General features: G+C 42.6%; 1 pseudogene; it reads right to left on the minus strand.

Annotated features, from left to right (window-relative positions):
- Positions 1-2621: 2621 nt before the first annotated feature.
- Positions 2622-18170, minus strand: part of LOC137319605 (THAP domain-containing protein 5-like) — a 30891-nt pseudogene continuing 15342 nt past the window's right edge.

The raw sequence follows: 18170 nt of genomic DNA on the forward strand, positions 1-18170 counted from the left end.
AGTGCTAACACTACCAACTTCAGATAAAACACAGTGCGAACACCACCAACTTCAGTTAAAACACAGTGCTAATAGCTCCAAGTTTAGATAACACACAGTGCTAACACGACCAAATTCAGATGAAACACAGTGCTAACACCACCAACTTCAGATAAAATACAGTGCGGACACTACCAACTTCAGATAAAACACAGTGCGAACACCACCAACTTCAGATAAAAGACAGTGCTGACACTACCAACTTCAGATGAAACACAGTGCTAACACTACCAACCTCAGATAAAGCACAGTGCTAACACCACCAACCTCCGGTAAAACACAGTGCCAACAATACCAACTGCAGATAAAACATAATGCTGACACCACCAACTTCAGATAAAACACAGTGCTGACACTACCAACTTCAGATAAAACATAATGCTAACACTACCAACTTCAGATAAAACACAGTGCGAACACCACCAACTTCAGATAACACACAGTGCAAACACGACCAACCTCAAATAAAACACAGTGCTAACACTACCAACTTCAGATAAAACACAGTGCTAACACCAACTTCAGATTAAAAACAGTGCTGACACTACCAACTTCAGATAAAACACAGTGCTAACACTGCCAACTTCAGCTAACACAGTGCTAACACTACCAACTTCAGATAAAACACAGTGCGAACACCACCAACTTTAGATAAAACAGTGCTGACACTACCAACTTCAGATAAAACACAATGCTAACACTATCAACCTCAGATAAAACACAGTGCTAACACAACTAATTTCGGAAAAAACAAGTGCGAACGCGACCAACCCCAGATAAAACACAGTGATAACACCACCAGCTTCAGATAAAACACACTGCTAACACCATCAACTTCAGACAAAACACAGTGCTAACACTACCAACTTCAGTTAAAACACAGTGCTAACACTAACAACCCCAGATAAAACACAGTGCTAACACCACCAACTTCAGATGAAACACAGTGCGAACACAACCAACCTCAGATAAAACACAGTGCCAACATTACCAACTTCAGATAAAACACAGTGCGAACACTACCAACTTCAGACAAAACACAGTGCTCACACGACCAGGTTCTGAAAAACACACAGTGCTAACACTACCAATTTGAGATAAAACAGCGTGCTAACACTACCAACTTCAGATAAAACACAGTGCTAACAATACTAACTTCAGATAAAACACAATGCTAACACTACCAACTTCAGATAAAACACAATGCTAACACGACTAACTTCAGATAAAACACCGTGCTAACACTACGAAATTCAGTTAAAAAACAGTGTTAACACAACCAACTTCATATAACAAATTGTGCTGACACAACCAACATCAGATGAAACACAGTGCGAACACCACCAACTTCAGATAAAAGACAGTGCTAACACGACCAACTTCAGATAAAACACAGTGCGAACAGCACCAACTTCAGATAAAACAATGTGCTGACACTACCAACTTCAGATAAAACACAGTGCTAAAACTGCCAACTTCAGATTACACAGTGGTAACAATACCAACTTCAGATTAAAAACAGTGCTGACACTTCCAACTTCAGATAAAACACAGTGCTAACACTACGAACTTCAGATAAAACACAATGCTAACACTAGCAAGTTCAGATAACACACAGTGCTAACAATACCAACTTCAGATAAAACACGGTGCTAACACTACCAACTTCAGCTAAAACACAGTGCTGACACTACCAATTTGAGAAAAAACTCAGTGCTAACACTACCAACTTCAGATAAATCACAGTGCAAACAATACTAACTTCAGATAAAACACAATGCTAACACTACCAACTTCAGATAAAACACAATGCTAACACTACCAACTTCAGATAAAACACAATGCTAACACTACCAACTTCAGATAAAACAGTGCTAACATCAGCAACTTCAGATAAAACACAGTGCTAAAACTACCAACTTCAGATAACACAGTGCTAACACTACCAACTTCAGATAAAACACAGTGCCAACACTATGAACTTCAGATAAAACACAATGCTAACACTACCAAGTTCAGATAACACACAGTGCTAACAATACCAACTTCAGACAAAACACAGTGCTCACACTACCAACTTCAGACAAAACACAGTGCAAACACGAACAACTTCAGACAAAACACAGTGCTCACACTACCAACTTCAGACAAAACACAGTGCAAACACGAACAACTTCAGATAAAACACAGTGCTAACACGACAAACTGCATTTAGCACACAGTGCTAACACGACTAACTTCAGATCTGGCATGTCTTGCAGAGGTTGCCGTGGCAGGGTTGTGTGGTGTCGTGGACGCTGTTCTCCTGAAAGCTAGGTAGTTTGCTGCGAACGATGGTCTGTTTGAGGTTGGGTGGCTGTTTAAAGGCGAGTAGTGGAGGTGTGGGGATGGCCATGGCGAGGTGTTCGTCGTCATTGATGACATGTTGAAGGCTGCGGAGAACATGGCGTATTTTCTCCGCTCCGAGGATGTACTGGACGACGAAGGGTACTCTGTTGGTTGCGTCCCGTGTTGGTCTCCTGAGGAGGTCTATGCGATTTTTCGCTGTCGCCCGTCGGAACTGTCGATCGATGAGTCGAGCGTCATATCCCGTTCTTACGAGGGCGTCTTTCCGCGTCTGTAGGTGTCCATCGCGTTCCTCCTCGTCTGAGCAGATCGCAGGACCTGTCCATGGGGGATGGCCTCTTTGACGTGGTTAGGGTGGAATCTGGAAAAGTGGAGCATCGTGAGGTTGTCCGTGGGCTTGCGGTAGAGTGAGGTGCTGAGGTGCCCGTCTTTGATGGAGATTCGTGTGTCCAAGAAAGAAACTGATTCTGAGGAGTAGTCCATGGTGAGCTTGATGGTGGGATGGAACTTGTTGATGTTATCGTGTAGTCTCTTTAGTGATTCTTCGCCGTGGGTCCATAGAAAGAAAATGTCGTCGATGTATCTGGTGTATAGTGTTGGTTGGAGGTCCTGTGCAGTGATGAAGTCCTGCTCGAACTTGTGCATGCAAATGTTGGCGTATTGGGGTGCGAATTTGGTCCCCATGGCTGTTCCGTGTGTTTGGGTAAAGAACTGGTTATCGAAGGTGAAGACATTGTGATCCAGGATGAAGCGGATGAGTTGTTGGATGGCGGCTGTTGTTGGTGTTGAGTATTGATGCTGTCGCAACGATGCCGTCATCGTGGGGGATACTGGTGTAGAGTGCAGAAACGTCCATCGTGGTGAGAAGTGTTCCTGGTTCAACTGGTCCGTGGGTGCTGAGTTTTTGTAGGAAGTCTGCAGTGTCGCGACAGAAGCTGGGAGTTCCCTGTACGATGGGTTTCAGGAGTGAGAGGGGATATATCCGAGGGTTCGCCCACTGAGTCCATATGGGTAGAACTGAAAAATAAGAAGGGAGAGATCACTTTGATAGGATTGTACTACAGACCCCCAAATAGTCAACGGGAAATTGAGGAGCAAATATGTAAGGAGATTACAGACAGCTGCAAGAAAAATAGGGTGGTAATAGTAGGGGACTTTAACTTTCCCAACATTGACTGGGACAGCCATAGCATTAGGGGCTTGGATGGAGAGAAATTTGTTGAGTGTATTCAGGAGGAATTTCTCATTCAGTATGTGGATGGCCCGACTAGAGAGGGGGCAAAACTTGACCTCCTCTTGGGAAATAAGGAAGGGCAGGTGACAGAAGTGTTAGTGAGGAATCACTTTGGGACCAGTGATCATAATTCCATTAGTTTTAAGATAGCTATGGAGAAGGATAGGTCTGGCCCAAAAGTTAAAATTCTAAATTGGGGAAAGGCCAATTTTGATGGTATTAGACAGGAACTTTCAGAAGTTGATTGGGAGAGTCTGTTGGCAGGCAAAGGGACGTCTGGTAAGTGGGAGGCTTTCAAAAGTGTGTTAACCAGGGTTCAGGGTAAGCACATTCCTTATAAAGTGAAGGGCAAGGCTGGTAGAAGTAGGGAACCTTGGATGACTCGGGAGATTGAGGCACTAGTCAAAAAGAAGAAGGAGGCATATGACATGCATAGGCAGCTGGGATCAAGTGGATCCCTTGAAGAGTATAGAGATTGCCGGAGTAGAGTTAAGAGAGAAATCAGGAGGGCAAAAAGGGGATATGAGATTGCTTTGGCAGATCAGGCAAAGGTGAATCCAAAGAGCTTCTACAAATACATAAAGGGCAAAAGGGTAACTAGGGAGAGAGTAGGGCCTCTTAAGGATCAACAAGGTCATCTAAGTGCGGAACCACAAGAGATGGGTGAGATCCTGAATGAATATTTCACATCGGTATTTACGGTTGAGAAAGGCATGGATGTTAGGGAACTTGGGGAAATAAATAGTGATGTCTTGAGGAGTGTACATATTACAGAGAGGGAGGTGCTGGAAGTCTTAACGCGCATCAAGGTAGATAAATCTCCGGGACCTGATGAAATGTATCCCAGGACGTTATGGGAGGTTAGGGAGGAAATTGCGGGTCCCCTAGCAGAGATATTTGAATCATCCACCGCTACAGGTGAGGTGCCTGAAGATTGGAGGGTAGCAAATGTTGTGCCTTTGTTTAAGAAGGGCGGCAGGGAAAAGCCTGGGAACTACAGACCAGTGAGCCTGACATCTGTAGTGGGTAAGTTGTTAGAGGGTATTCTGAGGGACAGGATCTACAGGCATTTGGAGAGGCAGGGACTAATTAGGAACAGTCAGCATGGTTTTGTGAGAGGAAAATCATGTCTCACGAATTTGATTGAGTTTTTTGAAGGGGTAACCAAGAAGATAGATGAGGGCTGTGCAGTAGACGTGGTCTACATGGACTTCAGCAAAGCATTTGACAAGGTACCGCATGGTAGGTTGTTACATAAGGTTAAATCTCATGGGATCCAAGGTGAGGTAGCCAATTGGATACAAAATTGGCTTGACGACAGAAGACAGAGGGTGGTTGTCGAGGGTTGTTTTTCAAACTGGATGCCTGTGTCCAGCGGTGCGCCTCAGGGATCGGTGCTGGGTCCGCTGTTATTTGTTATTTATATTAATGATTTGGATGAGAATTTAGGAGGCATGGTTAGTAAGTTTGCAGATGACACCAAGATTGGTGGCATTGTGGACAGTGAAGAAGGTTATCTAGGATTGCAACGGGATCTTGATAAATTGGGCCAGTGGGCCGATGAATGGCAGATGGAGTTTAATTTAGATAAATGTGAGGTGATGCATTTTGGTAGATCGAATCGGGCCAGGACCTACTCCGTTAATGGTAGGGCGTTGGGGAGAGTTATAGAACAAAGAGATCTAGGAGTACAGATTCATAGCTCCTTGAAAGTGGAGTCACAGGTGGAAAGGGTGGTGAAGAAGGCATTCAGCATGCTTGGTTTCATTGGTCAGAACATTGAATGCAGGAGTTGGGATGTCTTGTTGAAGTTGTACAGGGCATTGGTGAGGCCACACTTGGAGTACTGTGTACAGTTCTGGTCACCCTATTATAGAAAGGATATTATTAAACGAGAAAGAGTGCAGAAAAGATTTACTAGGATGCTACCGGGACTTGATGGTTTGACTTACAGGGAGAGGTTAGACAGACTGGGACTTTATTCCCTGGAGAGTAGGAGGTTCAGGGGTGATCTTATAGAAGTCTATAAAATAATGAGGGGCATAGATAAGGTCGATAGTCAAAATCTTTTCCCAAAGGTAGGGGAGTCTATAACGAGGGGGCACAGATTTAAGGTGAGAGGGGAGAGATACAAAAGGATCCAGAGGGGCAATTTTTTCACTCAAAGGGTGGTGAGTGTCTGGAACGAGCTGCCAGAGGCAGTAGTAGAGGCGGGTACAATTTTGTCTTTTAAAAAGCATTTGGACAGTTACATGGGGAAGATGGGTATCGAGGGATATGGGCCAAGTGCAGGCAATTGGGACTAGCTTAGTGGTATAAACTGGGCGACATGGACATGTTGGGCCGAAGGGCCTGTTTCCATGTTGTAACTTCTATGATTCTATGATTCTATGATTCTCTACCCTCGATGTATCCAGAGAGGTTCTCACACAGGTGTCCGTTGCCTGATACGATAGGACGTCCGGGTGTGTTGGCTTTGTGTATCTTTGGGAGGCAGTAGAAGTCTCCCACGCGGGGAGTACGTGGGATGAGAGTGCGTTGGATGCTTTGAAGGTCTGGATCGAAGGTCTTGATCAGTTTGTTGAGCTGGTGGGTGTGTTCTTTGGTCGGGTCTGCGGGTAACCGTCTGTAGTGTTCCTGGTTGTCCAGTTGTCGGTATGCTTCTTCGCAATAGTCCGTTCTGTTCTGTATGACGATGGCTCCTCCTTTGTCCGCTGGTTTGATAACGATGTTGCGGTTGGTCTTGAGAGCGTTGATGGCGTTGCGTTGAGCTCGGGTGACATTCTGGACTGTCTGCTGAGTGCGGCTGATGAATCTGGCATAGACGCATTTCGTGACAGCTTGAGCATACATGTCAAGCTGGGGGCAGCGACCCTCCGGAGGCGTCCAGTTTGACTCTTTCCTCTTCGGTTGCTGTGCCACGGATCCCTCTGTCTGCTGTTCCAGATCGTTGATTGTCTCATTGGGTTCGCTGCTGAAATCTTGGGGTTTGTGGTAGAATTCCCGGAGCCTCATTCTCCTGATGAATTCCTCTGTGTCCGCCGCGAGACCAGTGGGGTCCATTTTGGTAGTGGGGCAGAAATTGAGCCCTCGGCTGAGAACTTCGATTTCGTCTGGTTGAAGGGTGTGGTCGGACAAATTGATGATAGACTTCCCTGTGGTTGCAACCGTGGTACCAGGAAAAGCTTGGTCGATGCTGGTGGTGATGCCGAGTTTCTCAAGCTTCCTGCTCTTCGTTTTCATGCAGGCAGCGTAGTTCCATTGCCTCATCTGTTTGGCGGTATCTCGTAGCTGGTCTGCTGTGTCCTGAGTACAGGTTGAGAGGATGGACTCTATCTTAGTTTCGAGGTTGCGGCGTCTGCTGTCGAGTTGGTGTACGAGATGGTTGCGGAGTGTGCGAGAGGTACGACGGCAGAGTCTCTCAGCGTAATCCGAGTTGTATGTGGACTTGAGTGGGTTCGTGATCTGTAGTCCTTTCGGGATCTTGTCTGCTTTCTTGCAGCTCTGTAAAAACATGATGTCTGTGTCTATATGCGCGATCTTCTTGGATATCCTTTCCACTGTCAGCCGGCAGTCTGTGGTGTCGATGGTAGCCATGATGTGGAGATGCCGGTGATGGACTGGGGCTGACAATTGTAAACAATTTTACAACACCAAGTTATCGTCCAGCAATTTTATTTGAAATTCACAAGCTTTCGGAGGCTTCCTCCTTCCTCAGGTGAACGTGGAAATGAAATCATCGAACCCTTCGCATTTATAAACCATAGAACAACACTTGGTGATTACAGACAGTGTTTTCAACTGCCCGTTGCAAAGGCAATCAGTGTGCAGACAGACCGGTGTTACCTACAGATCCCCCGAATATACAAATCACCAAAAAAAAAGGAGAGAGGCAGAAACATCGAAAAGACAGCAAATGACCCGTTGTATTAAAAACAGATAACATTTGTTCGCTGGTGGGGTAACGTGTAGCGTGAAATGAACCCAAGATCCCGGTTGAGGCCGTCCTCATGGGTGCGGAACTTGGCTATCAATTTCTGCTCGACGATTTTGCGTTGTCGTCTGTCTCGAAGGCCGCCTTGGATTCAGATAAAACATAATGCGAACACGACCAACTTCAGATAAAACACAGTGCTAACACTACCAACCTCAGATAAAACACAGCGCTAACACCACCAACTTCCGGAAAAACAGAGTGCTAACAATACCAACTTCAGATAAAACACAATGCTGACACCACCAACTTCAGATAAAACACAGTGCTAACGTTACCAACTGCAGATAAAACACAATGCTGACACCACCAACTTCAGGTAAAACACAGTGCGAACACGACCAAATTCAGGTAAAACATAGTGCTAAAACTACCAACTGCAGATAAAACACAATGCTAACACTACCAACTTCAGGTGTACAAAATTATGAGGGGCACAGATAGGATGGATACGAAGGAGCTTTTTCCCTTCGTTGAGGGTACTATAACAAGGGGACATAGATTCAAGGTAAAAGGCGGGAGGTTTAGAGGGGATTTGAGAAAGAACTTTTTCACCCAGAGGGTGGTTGGAGTCTGGAACTCACTGCCTGAAAGGGTTGTGGAGGCAGGAAGCCTCACAACATTCAAGAAGCATTTGGATGAGCACTTGAAATGCCATAGCATACAAGGCTACGGACCAAATGCTGGAATATGGGATTAGAGTCGACAGGGCTGATGGCCGGCGCGGACACGATGGGCCGAAGGGCCTCTATCCGTGCTGTATAACTCTATGACTCTAAATAAAAGACAGTGGTAACACCACCAAATTCAGATAAAAGACAGTGCTAACACGACCAACTTCAGATAAAACACGTTGTGAACACCACCAACTTCAGATTGAACAAAGTGCTAACACTACCAACTTCAGATAAAACACAGTGCTGACACTACCAACTTCAGATAAAACAATGTGCTTACACGACCAAATTCAGAAAAAACACAGTGCTCACACCACCTACTGCAGATAAGACACAGTGCTGACACTACCAACTTCAGATAAAACACAGTGCTAATACTGCCAACTTCAGATAAAACTCAGTGCTAACACTACCAATTTCCGATAACACACAGTGCTAACACTATCAAATTCAGATAAAAAACTGTGCTAAAACGACTAACTTCAGATTAAACACAATGCTAAAACTAACAAGTTCACTTAAATCGCAGTGCTAACACTGCCAACTTCAGATAACACAGCGTGAGCAACATCAAGTGCAGATAAAACACAATGCTGACACCGCCAACATCAGATAAAACACAGTGCTCACACGACCATCTTCAGATAAAAAAAGTGCTAACACTACCAACTTCAGACAAAACACAATGCGAACACTACCAACTTCAGATAAAACAAAGTGATAACACTTCCAACTGCAGATAAAACACAATGCTGACACCACCAACTTCAGATAAAATACAGTGCTAACACTACCAACTTCAGATAAAAACAATGCTAACACTACCAACTTCAGATAAAACAGAGTGCAAACACCACCAACTCGAGACAAAACACAATGCGAACAAGACCAACTTCAGTTCAAACACAGTGCAAACACTACAATCTTCAGATAAAACACAGTGCTAACACAGCAACTTCAGATAAAACACAGTGCTAAAACCTCTAACTTCAGATAAAAGACAACGCGAACACCACCAACTTCAGATAAAACACGTTGCGAACACCACCAACTTCAGATTGAACAAAGTGCTAACACAACCAGCTTCAGATAAAAGACAGTGCGAACAGTACCAACTTCAGATAAAACACGTTGCGAACACCACCAACTTCAGATAAAACACAGTGCAAACACCACTAACTTCAGACAAAACACAGTGCTAACAATACCAAATTCAGATAAAACATAGTGCTCAAACTACCAACTTCGGATAAAACAGCGCGAGCATCAGCAAGTGCAGATAAAACACAATGCTGACACCGCCAACATCAGATAAAACACAGTGCTCACACGACCATCTTCAGATAAAACAAAGTGCTAACACTACCAACTTCAGACAAAACACAATGCGAACACTACCAACTTCAGATAAAACAAAGTGCGAACACTTCCAACTTCAGATAAAACACAGTGCTAACACTACCAACTTCAGATAAAACCGTGCTAACGCGACCAACTTCAGACAAAACACAATGCTAACACGACCAAGTTCAGATGACACACAGTGCAAACACTACTAACTTCAGATCAAACACAGTGCTAACACTACCAACTTCAGACAAAACACAATGCGAACACTCGCAGCTTCACATAAAACACAGTGCAAACACCACCATCTTCAGATAAAACACAGTGCTAACACAGCAACTTCAGATAAAACACAGTGCTAACACGACCAACTTCAGACAAAAGACAATGCGAACACGACCAACTTCAGATAAAACACGTTGCGAACACCACCGACTTCAGATTGAACAAAGTGCTAAGACAACCAGCTTCAGATAAAAGACAGTGCTCACACGACCAACTTCAGATAAATCAATGTGCTAACACTAACAACTTCAGAAAAAAGACAGTGCGAACACCAGCAACTACTGATAAGACACAGTGCTGACAATACCAACTTCAGATATAACGCAGTGCTAACACGACCAACTTCAGATAAAAAAAAGTGCAAACACGACCAACTTCAGAAAAAACACAGTGCCAACACTACTAACTACAGAATAGACACAGTGCTGACACTACCAACTTCAGATAAAACACAGTGCTAATACGACCAACTTCAGATACAACACAGTGCTAACACTACCAAGTTCCAATAACGCACAGTGCTAACACTACCAACTTCTGATAAAAGACAGTGCTAACACGACCAACTTCAGATAAAACACAGTGCTAATACGACCAACTTCAGATACAACACAGTGCTAACACTATCAAGTTCCAATAACGCACAGTGCTAACACTACCAAATTCAGATGGCACACAGTGCAATCACTACTAACTTCAGATAAAACAAAGTGCTAACAATACCAACATCAGATAAAATACAGTGCTAACACTGCCAAATTCAGATAAAACACAGTGCTAACACAACAAACTTCAGATAAAACACAGTGCGAACACGACCAATTACGGATAAAACACAGTGCTGACACTGCCAACTTCAGATAAAACACAGTGCTAATACTGCCAACTTCAGATAAAACACACTGCTAACACTACGAAGTTCCAATGACGCACAGTGCTAACATTACCAAATTCAGATAAAAAATAGTGTTAACACTACAAACTTCAGATAAAACACAGTGCGAACACAACCAACCTCAGGAAAAACACAGTGCTAACACCACCAACTTCAGGTAAAACACAGTGCTGACACTACGAACTTCAGATAAAAGATAGTTATAACACGACCGACTTCAGATAAAACACCATGTTAACATCAGCAACTTCAGATAAAACACAGTGCTAACACTACCAACTTCAGATAAAACACAGTGCGAACACTACCAACCTCAGATAAAACACAGTGCTAAGACCACCAACTTCAGGTGAAACACAGTGCTGAAACTACCAACTTCAGATAAAAGACAGTGCTAGTACAACCAACTTCAGATAAGACACAGTGCTAACACGACCAACTTCAGATAAAACACAGTGCTAACACTACCAACTTCACATAAAACACACTGCTAACACCACCAACTTCAGATAAAACATTGTGAAAACAGGACCAACTTCAGATAAAACACAGTGCTAACTTTACCAACTTGAGATAAAACACGGTGCTAACACTACGAACTTCAGATAAAACACAGTGCTAATGCTACCAACGTCAGATAAAACACAGTGCGAACAATATCAACTTCAGATAAAACACAGTGCTAACAGTATCAACTTCTGATAAAACACAGTGCTAACACTATCAACTTCTGATAACACACAGTGCTAACACGAACAACTTCAGATAAAACACAGTGCAAACACTACCAAATTAAATTAAACACTGTGCTAAAACTACCAAATTCAGATAAAACACTGTGCTAAAACTACTAACTTCAGATAAAAAACAATGCTAAAACTAACAACTTCAGTGAAAACGCAGTGCTAACACTACCAAATTAAATAAAACACTGTGCTAAAACTACCAAATTCAGATAAAACACTGTGCTAAAACTACTAACTTCAGATAAAACACAATGCTAAAACTAACAACTTCAGTGAAAACGCAGTGCTAACACTACCAACTTCAGATAACACAGCGCTAGCAACAGCAACTGCAGATAAAACACAATGCGAACACTTCCAACTTCAGATAAAGCACAGTACTGACACCACCAACTTCAGATAAAATACAGTGCTAACACTACCAACTTCAGATAAAACACAATGCTAACACTACCAAGTTCAGTTGACACACAGTGCAAACACCACCAACTTCAGATAAAAGACAACGCGAACACGATCAACTTCAGATAAAACACGTTGCGAACACCACCAACTTCAGATTGAACAAAGTGCTAACACAACCAGCTTCAGATAAAAGACAGTGCTAACACGACCAACTTCAGATTAAAAAAAAGTGCGAACACGACCAACTTCAGAAAAAACACAGTGCTAACACTACCAACGACAGAAAAGACACAGTGCTGACACTACCAACTTCAGATAAAACACAGTGCTAATACTTCCAACTTCAGATACAACACAGTGCTAACACTACCAAGTTCCAATAACGCACAGTGCAACACTACCAAATTCTGATAAAACACAGTGCTAACACTACAAACATCAGATAAAACACAATGCGAACACGACCAACCTCAGAAAAAACACAGTGCAAACATCACCAACTTCAGGTAAAACACAGTGCTGATACTACCAACTTCTGATAAAAGACAGTGCTAACACGACCAACCTCAGATGAAACACAATGCTAACACTACCAAATTCAGATGGCACACAGTGCAATCACGACTAACTTCAGATAAAACACAGTGCTAACAATACCAACATCAGATAAAACACAGTGCTAACACTACCAAATTCAGATAAAACACAGTGCTAACACAACAAACTTCAGATAAAACACAGTGCGAACACGACCAATTACGGATAAAACACAGTGCTGACACTGCCAACTTCAGATAAAACACACTGCTAACACGACGAAGTTCCAATGACGCACAGTGCTAACATTACCAAATTCAGATAAAAAATAGTGTTAACACTACAAACTTCAGATAAAACACAGTGCGAACACAACCAACCTCAGGAAAAACACAGTGGTAACACCACCAACTTCAGGTAAAACACAGTGCTGACTCTACTAACTTCAGATAAAAGATAGTTATAACACGACCGACTTCAGATAAAACACAGTGTTAACATCAGCAACTTCAGATAAAACAAAGTGCTAACACTACCAACTTCAGATCAAACACAGTGCGAACACTACCAACCTCAGATAAAACACAGTGCTAAGACCAGCAACTTCAGGTGAAACACAGTGCTGACACTACCAACTTCAGATAAAAGACAGTGCTAGTACAACCAACTTCAGATAAGACACAGTGCTAACACGACCAACTTCAGATAAAACACAGTGCTAACACTACCAACTTCAGATAAAACACAATGCTAACACTACCAAGTTCAGATGACACACAGTGCAAACACTACTAACTTCAGATAAAACACAGTGCTAACACCACCAACTTCAGATAAAAGACAACGCGAACACGCCAAACTTCAGATAAAACACGTTGCGAACACCACCAACTTCAGATTGAACAAAGTGCTAACACAACCAGCTTCATATAAAAGACAGTGCTAACACGACCAACTTCAGATAAAACAAAGTGCTAACTTTCCCAACTTCAGATAAAACACGGTGCGAACACTGCCAACTTCAGATAAAACACAGTGCTAATGCTGCCAACGTCAGATAAAACACAGTGCTAACACTATCAACTTCTGATAACACACAGTGCTAACACTACCAACTTCAGATAAAACAGTGCGAAGGCGACCAACTTCAGATAAAACACAATGCTGACACTACCAACTTCAGATAAAACAGAGTACAAACACCACCAACTCGAGATAAAACACAGTGCGAACAAGAACAACTTCAGATCAAACACAGTGCTAACAATACCAACTTCAGATAAAACACAGTGCAAACACGAGCAACTTCAGATAAAACACAGTGCAAACACCACCATCTTCAAATAAAACACAGTGCTAACACAGCAACTTCAGATAAAAGACAACGCGAACACGACCAACTTCAGATAAAACACGTTGCGAACACCACCAATTTCAGATTGAACAAAGTGCTAACACGACCAACTTCAGATAAAACACAGTGCTCACACCACCAACTTCAGATAAAACACAGTGCTAACACTATCAACTTCTGATAACACACAGTGCTAACACGAACAACTTCAGATAAAACACAGTGCAAACACTACCAAATTAAATTAAACACTGTGCTAAAACTACCAAATTCAGATAAAACACTTAGCTAAAACTACTAACTTCAGATACAAAACAATGCTAAAACTAACAACTTCAGTGAAAACGCAGTGCTAACACTACCAAATTAAATAAAACACTGTGCTAAAACTACCAAATTCAGATAAAACACTGTGCTAAAACTACTAACTTCAGATAAAACACAATGCTAAAACTAACAACTTCAGTGAAAACGCAGTGCTAACACTACCAACTTCAGATAAAACACAGTGCTCACACGACCAACTTCAGATAACACAGCGCTCGCAACAGCAACTGCAGATAAAACACAATGCGAACACTTCCAACTTCAGATAAAGCACAGTGCTGACACCACCAACTTCAGATAAAATACAGTGCTAACACTACCAACTTCAGATAAAACACAATGCTAACACTACCAAGTTCAGATGACACACAGTGCAAACACCACCAACTTCAGATAAAAGACAACGCGAACACGACCAACTTCAGATAAAACACGTTGCGAACACCACCAACTTCAGATTGAACAAAGTGCTAACACAACCAGCTTCAGATAAAAGACAGTGCTAACACGACCAACCTCAGATAAATCAATGTGCGAACACTAGCTGGCCCGTGCACCATCTTCCTACCTGTCGCTGTCAAAGTCACCACTGCCCTCCCGAACTTCTGCTCCACAGCCTTCCAGGCTGCAACCGGGGACATCCCCGATGTCTCTCAGTCGTCTGCGCAGAAGGGCCCTGCAAATACACCTACACCCACTCTGCAGTGACACACTGGGTGGCATCAGTGGTGGGTCCTCATAGGGATACCCAGGAGCGGGCATTATTGCACAAACCGGACAGGATTCGCGAAGACATGGCAGTAGTGGTGCCAATATAATGTGTGATGTGAGTTGTTCTTTAATTCAATAGAAGTAAGAACCAAGACAATCCCTCAAACACACTTGTGCATCCCCTTCATGCTCACGACACGTTTGCCTTACGCTGCCTACTGCACATATGTGATGCATGCCCTGTGGCTGCAGCACAGGTGGTGGCAGGTTGAGTGAGGCTGGCCGTGAGAGAGATGCACGAGAGGGTGAGTATGGGATAGAGCCATGAGATTGTATGAGGATTGGTTTGCGTGGTAGTGGCGGGGTGAGTACTCGCGAGGTGAGTAGGTGGAGGTAAGTTGAGGATGAGGTTTGAGTGGGTATGAGGGGTCATGTGACAGAGTAGTGTTGGCAGTGCCGAAGGAGATGTGGGGTGGGGGCAGTGTTGTGGCAGGCGTAGTGTAGGGGAAAGACTACGTGTTCTCACTGTTGCTGACCTACTGAGGTCATTGGAGCGCCTCCTGCACTGTATGCAGGTGGGCGATATGTTTGTGGCGCAGGTGACCCCCTCTGCCACCTCGAGCCAGGCCTTCTTGGTGGCAGAGGTGGGCCGCTTCCTCCAGCCCGCCGGGGGGAAGATCTCTGTCCTCCCCCTCCTCCTCACCCCATCTAATGATACCTGGGGTGAGGCATCATTAAACTGGGAGCAGCGTTCCCCCTGGGCTGCTCCATGAGGTAATTTTTGCTGTTTGTGGCAGCATCTGTCAGTGGAGGACTGCCCCTTTAAATAGAGCGCCTCCAGCTGACAGATCTTACTGCGCATGCGCAGCCCGCCCAACGCGCAGATCAGCATCGGGGAACCCGGAGGAGCAGGTAAGTGGATCCAATTAGTGTGTTTCCTGCTACGATCGCGCGGGCAACCCACTAATTTCACCGGGCGCGTTACCCGCCGGAAACCCGCACCCCTGGTAAAATCGGGCCCAATGTTCTGTAATTAACATATAACTATTATAATAATAGACAGAAGGTGCTGGAATTATCACATAACTACTATAATAATAGGCACAATGTGCAGTAATTAACACATAACTATTCTAATAAAAGACACAAGGTGCTGGAATTAGCACATAACTATTAGAATAATAGACACAATGTGCTGTAATTAACACAAATCTATTATAATAATAGACACAATGTGCAGTAATTAGCACATAACTATTCTAATAAAAGACACAAGGTGCAGGAATTGGCACATAACTATTAAAATAAATGAAATTTCACTTCATTTCACTTCATTTGACCCCATTTGTTTTAATTGACCCAATTTCTTTTCTTGTCAATTCATTTGATCCTCTGTCACTTCACTTGACTTAATCTGACCCCCTTTCACTTCATTTGACATGATTTGAACCCTTTTCACTTCATTTCTCTTATTTTCAACCCATTTCACTTCATTTGAACCAATTTCACTTCATTGGTGTTAATTTGAACCCATTTTACTTCATTTTACACCATTTCACATCATTCTGACAAGAGAAATGGGGTCAAATGAAGTAAAAAGAGGGTGAAATGGGGTCAAATGTAGTGAAATGGGGTCAAATTAATTCAAATGAAATGAAATGGGTTCAAGTGAAATGAAATGTGGTCAAATAAAGAAAAATTAAGAGAAAAGGAGTCAAATGAAGTCAAGTAAAGTGATATCGGGTACAAATGAAGTCAAATAAACTGAAGTAGGGTCAAATGAACTTGAATGGAGTGAAATGGGTTCAAAAGAAATGAAATGGCATCAAATGCAGTGAAATGGGGGTCGAATGAAGTGAAGTGAAGACATAAATAAACTGAAATGGGTTCAAATGAACTCAAATTGAGTGAAATGTGGTCAAATAAAAAAAACGAAATAGGATCAAATGAAGTCGAATGAAATGAAAAGGACTCAAATAAAGTTAAGTGAAATGAAATGGGGTCAAATGTATGAACATGGGGTCAAATAAAGTTAAATGAATTGAGAGAGGGTCAAATGAAGTGAATTTGTGTCAATTGAAAGCTAATGAAATGACATGGTGTTAAGTGAACGCCAATGGATGAAAATGGGATGAAATGAAGTCATCTGAAGTGAAATCGGGTCAAATGAATTGTAATGAAGGCAAGTGGGGTCAAATGAAATCAAATGAAGTGAAATGTGAGCAAATAAAGAAAAATTAAGAAATGGGGTGAAATGCAGTCAATCGGGGTCAAATGAAGTGAAATGGGGGCAAAAAGAGAAAAATTAAGTGAAGTTTGATCAAATGAAGTCGAATGAAGTGAAATAAAGGCACAAATAAATTGAAATGGGTTCAAATGTAGTCTTACGGAGTGAAATGGGGTCAAATGAAGTGAAATCATGAAATGGTGTTTAATGAAGTCGAATGAAGTCAAATGATGGGGTCTAATGAATTCAAAGAAAAGATATGGTTCAAATGAATTGAAATGGGGTCAAATGAATTGAAATGGGGTCAATTGAAGTCAAATAAAGTGAAATGGGGGCGCCATCCCCAAGTTGGACCCCACTCACTGGCGTCGACCCCATACTGGTCTCCTCTTGCTGCCCCCGACCCAATTTGGTCCATTTACAGGTGCGTCAAATGAAGTTTAATGGAGTTAGATTTCATTTTATGAATTTATTTGACCCCATTTCTTCTCTTTTCAATTCATTTGACCCAATTTCACTTCCTTTGACACCATTTCTCATTATTTGTCCCCATCTCTCGTCATGGGGCCCCCTTTCCCATCATTTGACCCCATTTCACTTCATTTGACTGAATTTCACTTCATTTGTATTCATTTGACCCAATTTCTTTTCTTTTCAATTTATTTGACCCTCTTGTCACTTCACTTGACTTAATCTGACCCTGTTTGGCTGCATTTGACACAATTTCACTTAATTTGACATGATTTGAACCCTTTTCACTTCATTTCTCTTATTTTCAACCTATTCACTTCATTTGAACCAATTTCTCTTCATTTGACCACATTTCTCATTATTTGTCCCCATTTCTTGTCATTTGTCTCCATTTCTCGTCATGGGCTCCCCTTTGCCATCGTTTGATCCCATTTGACCCCATTTAACTTCATTTCACTTTATATGAACCCATTTCACTTTATCTGAGTTCATTTGGACCCATTTCACTTCATTTTACCCCATTTCACTTCATTTGACATAATTTGAACCCTTTTCACTTCATTTCTCTTATTTTC

The sequence above is a fragment of the Heptranchias perlo genome, unplaced genomic scaffold (genome assembly GCF_035084215.1).
Source record: "Heptranchias perlo isolate sHepPer1 unplaced genomic scaffold, sHepPer1.hap1 HAP1_SCAFFOLD_88, whole genome shotgun sequence".
NCBI lineage: Eukaryota > Metazoa > Chordata > Chondrichthyes > Hexanchiformes > Hexanchidae > Heptranchias > Heptranchias perlo.